The following is a 6,121-nucleotide window of genomic DNA, read 5'->3' on the forward strand; positions in this document are numbered from 1 at the left end:
GGATGGCGAGTTTACAAACCTCTGAAAGCGGAGCGGCTTCAGTAGATCCGAACCGAGCGAAAGGATACGGTGCTCGAGTTTACCGCCGTCTTCCCTTCGCTCTGGTGGTCTGCGTTGCATTTCCGAACGTATCGAGACACTTCCAATGTTTTGTCTATATCAATGTTGGGCGACAAGGAGAGAAGATGGCGACCGTGCAGAAACGTCGTAATTGATATTTCTGACATTTTAGGAGATATCTGTCTTGTGCAGAATTAGATAAACTGTAGGGGTCAGGTTTAGAATTTTTTGGTTTAGGTTATGTTCTGGGGTAGGATTTAGGTTTGTAGAGCTATGGTAAGGCTTAGTGATCAGGTCTTGATTGGGTTTAGGTTCAGAGTTTCGGCTTCACATGGCTCAGACCTCGTAGCTCTGATGCTAATATTTGCGCTCTTGAATTGCAAACTCCCCCCTGGCCTCGCCTCGCCCCTGCCCTGGAAGCTAATCTTCTCACATTCCTAGCCGAGGGAGTGAGGGGAGGGTGGGGGGGGGGAGTCTATCTAAAGCGGGTAATGTGAAGTCCCTTCACCCTCGTTAAAACGTTGCACATTCTCCTCTTCAGATAGACTTCGGTTTCCAGCATCGGCCAAAACTCCCAAGTTTGCCTGGAATGTGTTTTCTATTAAACTGGAATGCCCATTCGGGAAGGGGGTGGGGGGGGGGTGGGGGTAAATACCGTCACCCGTACGCTAATCCAGTTTGGACTTGTCGCTGTTTGTGTCAGCGGCTTATTATCCCCACGTAAATTCTGACATTTAATGGACCCGCCGTTACGCTTCCCGCTTTTCCGTCACGCGCACGATATGAAGGCTTGCATTTGCTGGTCAATGCAGTGGAACGGATTGACTGAAATGTCCCGTTGGCTTCCCTCGGAATGTTTACATGGAAGTGAAAACTTAATATATATTTGTTTCATTTTTTTTCCCTCCATTCATAAGCTTGTGTTTGTTTTCTGGTGCCAAAGATGTACTCAGATTTTGTGTCTTTTTATTCATGTTATAACCGGTGACGCAGACACACAAAAGGTTCTGATCCCATTTGGACGTTACTGTGAACTTTTTGTAAAGTATGTATTTCATCCACCGAGAGATTAAAGATATTAATATATATGTCCGAAAAAAAAGTCTCTTTTGTTTTTTATGCTGGTCATTGGTTTGATCTCACGTCAATGGAAAAAAAATCCATCCATCCATTTTCTTTGTTGCTTATCCTCACAAGGAGTCACGGGGAGCGCTGGAGCCTATCCCCGCTGTCAACGGGCAGGAGGCGGGGTACACCCTGAACCGGTCGCCAGAGACAAACAGCCGCACTCACAATCACACCTAGGGGCAATTTAGAGTGTCCAATTAATGTTGCATGTTTTTGGGATGTGGGAGGAAGCCGGAGTGCCTGGAGAAAACTTACGCAGGCACGGGGAGAACATGTAAACTCCACACAGACGGGTCCGGGATTGAACCCAGGACCGCAGAACTTTGAGCCCAACGTTTTCCAGCTGAGCCACCGTGCCGCCCAATGAAAAAAATGGATCTGACAAAAGAAGTTCTGATTGGGTTAAGGGTTTAGGGCTTACAGATGGGTTAAGGTTAGCTTCAGCATCAGCATTTTATGGTTTAGGGTTCATGGGATGGGGTTTAGGATTTGGGTTTCAGAGATCAGGTTTTATGTCTTCAGGTCAGGATTGGAGAGTTTAGGTTCATTTGTTAGAATTCAGTTTAGGGACTAGGTTAGTTTCAGACTTGGGGTTTTAGAATTTAGGTTTATGGGTAAGGTTGAGGGCGTTAAGTTAGGATTTACTGTTAATGTGGATAGGTGGTGGTTAGTCTAAATCTTGGATCAAAGGTTCTGATCAGGGTTAGATTTCGGGGGAAGAGGACTGGTACTGTGGGAACGCTCACCCTTTTTTGAGACTTGAAAACTGTATTTCTGGGATCCAAAATGTTAAAACAGCTGAAAAATTCCAAATCAGTTTTCAGTTAAAAGCAGTTTCGTGTTAACGGATGGTGAACGTGTCCACCTTCCACCGGTGAGATCTGCCGTTTCAGACATCTCGACGTCGGGGTATGGAGCTGTGCCACGTTTAAAAAAAAAAAAAATAAAAAATTTGCAAGCGTCGACTTTTAATGTCAATATTTATGCCTTCCTCCCCCTCAACGGTAAGTAGGCGATGGCATTCCGCAGATGCCAAGCATTCTCTTTACTTCCTGAATTAAAGCGGCGGAGAGTCTCTTTCCAAACTGGGCAGGTGGTTGTGGGATCTACCGTCCCCCATTTCTGGCCCGTTTCTTGCTAGCATATTTCGCATTTCTTATTAATTCCTGCAAGCGTCACCCTCCCCTCGTTTGCCGATGAACTGCGAGGAATGTTCCGAGTCGGAGCGCCGAATGATGGAACGTTGTTCCCGGGAAGGCCTCGTGTCGTTCCATCCCCGCGCGCACATGTGGATTCCTTCTGCGATCGCTGTGACCCGGTCTGCGACCAAATCTAGGTGCATCGGTTTTCTACCTTTCGCGTCTTGAAATCCGCTTAGGAAGGCTGCTTCAAATTAAAAGTGGTAAACTTCCTGTTCAATTTCAAAAAATTTTTGGAATCTATTCACCAAACCATGTCGATCGGTGAAAGTGGTGAAGCAAAATGTCCGACTTGCTATTTCACAGACATGTCCATCTGGCTTAGGGTGAGTCGATCAGATAAACGAGTTCAGGGGCTAGATTTGTCCAGCTTTAAAACTCTGGATCTAGCCCCATAATAGAAGCTTCACGAACCTCCGGTACGGGGGGGAATGCTGGACTTCGAGGCAGAGGCATAATGTTCAGTGTTGTTTATTCCGAAAACTGGGTCATACGCCGTATAGCAGTCCGACAAGGCAGATGCACAGAAACGCTAAGCTAGGCGGGATCCAACCAAAAGACATACAGCAAGGTCCGATGACAAACTCAACAGGACAGAATCGCTGTGACTAGGGTTATCTTATGCGTAGAAGCGGAGAATCCCACAGCCAGTGAATGCAACTCACTAACACAAGGCAACGAACTGGCAAATTTCAGTGACAAAAACTCCAACTTAAATGCCTGCCTAATTACAGTCCGAATGTGACCGGTTTACAGCTGTGACCAGAGCAGCGGCCTGGCCACGCCCCTCTTGGCAGTGGCCGAACCTTGATCCTGACATCAACTCAAATTGTCTGACTTCCTGTTCAATTTGGGCCATTGGTGCTTGAGAGCTTTTCGCGTAATCTATTCTCATAATGTTTGCCCAATTTCATGCAAATTCAGAAAAGTACGGTAGTGTGTTTTGAACTGAGGAATACACCCCAAAATGCCTTCATTGAACAAAAATGGCTGACTTCCTCCTCAATTTTGGACACGAGTCCTTGAGACTTTTTGGTGCATCTTGTCTTGGAAGACATGTCCATCCACCCAATTTTGTGTTAATTGTTTCAACTGGTGACAGGGTCTAATATTTCATCCATCTATCCATCCATCCATCCATTCATTTTCTTAGCCGCTTATCCTCACCAGGGTCGCGGGAGTGCTGGAGCCTATGCCAGCTAACTTCAGGCAGGAGGCGGGGTATACCCACAGCTGGTCAGTCTTGATTGACACCTACGCACATTTCCATAAGCAGAGACAATTTGAAGTCTTCGATGAGGCTAGAAAGTCCATCTATCTATCAATTTTCTAACCTGCTTATCCTCACAAGGGTCGCGAAAGTGCTGGAGCCTATGCCAGCTAACTTCAGGCAGGAGGCGGGGTAAACCCTGAACTGGTCAGTCTGGATTGACACCTACGCAAATTTCCAAAAGCAGAAACAATTTGAAGTCTTCGATGAGGCTAGAAAGTCCATCAATCCATCCATCCATTTTCTTAGCTGCTTATCCTCACTAGGGTCCCAGCTGTCAATGGGCAGGAGGCGGCTGGGGTACACCCTGAACTGGTCGCCAGCCAATCGCAGGGCACATTCAGACAAACACCCGCACTCACAATCACACCTAGGGGCAATTTAGAGGGTCCAAATAATGCTGCATGTTTTTGGGATGTGGGAGGAAACCGGAGCGGCCGGAGAAAACGCACGCAGGCACGGGGAGAACAAGCAAAATCCACACAGGGCGGGGCCGGAATTGAACCCGGGACCTCAAAACTGCGAGGCCAACGCTTTCCGCCTTCATATTTCGATCCTGGGAATTTGACCCCAAAATGGCTGCTCAATTCCTTTTGAAATTCTGGCATGGGTCCTACGAACCTTTTTGTACGTCCCCTCAATTCCGTCTGGGTGGCTGAAATCGCTAGTGGGGGGGATCATTTTTTTTAGCTTTCCAGGGGCCGCTACTGAAGAAATATTATCTTCATAAAATAGCTGTCGTTGTCGTTAAAAAATACTCAGGGGGGAAAAAATGCAATGCAGCTCTGTGCTTTGCTCTGATTTCCATGGAAATTCCACAACTTCCTGTCTCCAGATTCCACGGAATGTCAACCCCCCGCCCCGCCAGCCCACCTCGTTGACTTTTCCACGAATCTTCAGATTTTTCAAATGCTTCTTCTATGAATGAATGCCTGACAAATCTTTTTTTTTTTTTTTTTTTTGCAAGCCCATTAAAACTTTAAAACACAGACCTGCAAAATTCCCTAAGTTGCCCCTTCTGGAGAGTTTGAAAGAATTATCCTCCACCACATTTTTTTTTGGGGGGGGTAATGTTTATTATAAGACTTGCGTATCCATGCCTGAAAATAAAGATGAAATCATTCAATTTGTCCAAAGCTGCCATTTTGCCTTTCACCCCTGTTTCGCTGTTTGTCGCGCCATTTTTTTGGACCCCCCCCCCCCCCCGTCACAAGACCACCGACCCGGGCAGGAAATAAGCATTTTTTTTTTTTTTAATTCAAACCACTTTTCTCTGGACTGTTGTATCCTAGAGTTAAGCTTCAGGCAACTCCAGCTCCATATTTATTTATACCCTATTATTTATGCCACTCAAAATGCATTTCATAAATAGTCGCTTGTTGTGCGTGTATTTTATTTCTGGCAGAATTACACACAAGTGTATCATCAATTTTCCTTTGTGGGAGGGCGAAGGAAGCGGTCATTCAATTTTAGTGCTCCTTTATTTTTTTTTCACGAAATGTAAATTCTTAGTCGGGGCGGCACGGCGATCCAGCCGGTAAAGCGTTGGCTTCACAGTTTTGCGGTCCCGGGTTCAATCCCGGACCCGCCTGTGTTGAGTTTGCATGTTCTCCCAAGTCCCTGCGTGGCTTTTCCCGGGGCGCTCTGGTTTCCTCCCACATCACAAAAACATGCAAAATTAATTGGACACTCTAAATTGCCCCTCGGTGTGAGTGTGGCTGTTATTTGTCTCCATGGCAACCAGTTCAGGGTGTACCCCGCCTCTTGCCTGTTGACAGCTGGGATAGGTTCCAGCACTCCCTGCGACCCTCGTGAGGATAACCGTTATGACATCATCTCACTATATTTAAATCACCAATTTATGAACTAGTTTTGGAATCAGACATCAAGGGTCAGGGTTTTCCAACTATTCGCGTTCGGTAACACATAAGCGCTTGTCCGTAAATGTCTTACGGTATCGGACAAGACTCTGGGAATCATGCTATAAGACATATTTTCGTGTCGTCTCCGACCTACTTGGCATCGAACAATGCTTTGCTCGACCGGCAATACGGCGATGTAAACAAAAGTCACGTGATTACGTAAGTGCACGAGCTCTATAGACGACTCCATCATTTTGCTGCGCATCTTCAGATTTGATTCAGGGAGACGAAACAAACAAATAAAGGAGTGGCAGCTGCTGTCCATGAATTCTAAAATGCTGCTGCCAACGAAAGGAGAAGTCGTATGCCTTAAAACATTCGGAAAACTGGAGTACCAATCGAAACAGTATCCGATGAACAAAAAAGTCAAAATGTTTTAAAAAGGAGTTACAGTCAAACGTCACCATAACAAACCTCCCCGTTTTTATTTTAACATTCCGTGTTGTTGCTATAAACTGACATCTTTATCATATGTGGGTGACAGATGCAGGGAATAAAATGAAACTTTTGAAAAATGATTGCATGCTTTGCACCTGTGGCTG

The 6,121-nt window shown here is 45.9% G+C and overlaps 1 long non-coding RNA gene across 8 annotated transcripts in view; it reads right to left on the reverse strand.

Annotated features, from left to right (window-relative positions):
• The window catches only part of LOC133503326 (uncharacterized), an 83,188-nt gene that overhangs the window by 15,442 nt on the left and 61,625 nt on the right, over positions 1-6,121 (reverse strand). The window contains exons 13-14 of one of the 8 annotated variants that reach the window (XR_009795712.1): positions 3,722-3,822; positions 3,573-3,641 (exon numbers count right to left, since the gene is read on the reverse strand). The exons of the other annotated variants lie outside the window; for them this stretch is intronic. This is a non-coding gene — a long non-coding RNA (uncharacterized LOC133503326). Of the gene's footprint in view, positions 1-3,572; positions 3,642-3,721; positions 3,823-6,121 lie in introns of those variants that run through there. 8 annotated transcript variants of the gene reach the window in all.

This window comes from Syngnathoides biaculeatus, chromosome 7, assembly GCF_019802595.1.
Source record: "Syngnathoides biaculeatus isolate LvHL_M chromosome 7, ASM1980259v1, whole genome shotgun sequence".
Lineage (NCBI taxonomy): Eukaryota > Metazoa > Chordata > Actinopteri > Syngnathiformes > Syngnathidae > Syngnathoides > Syngnathoides biaculeatus.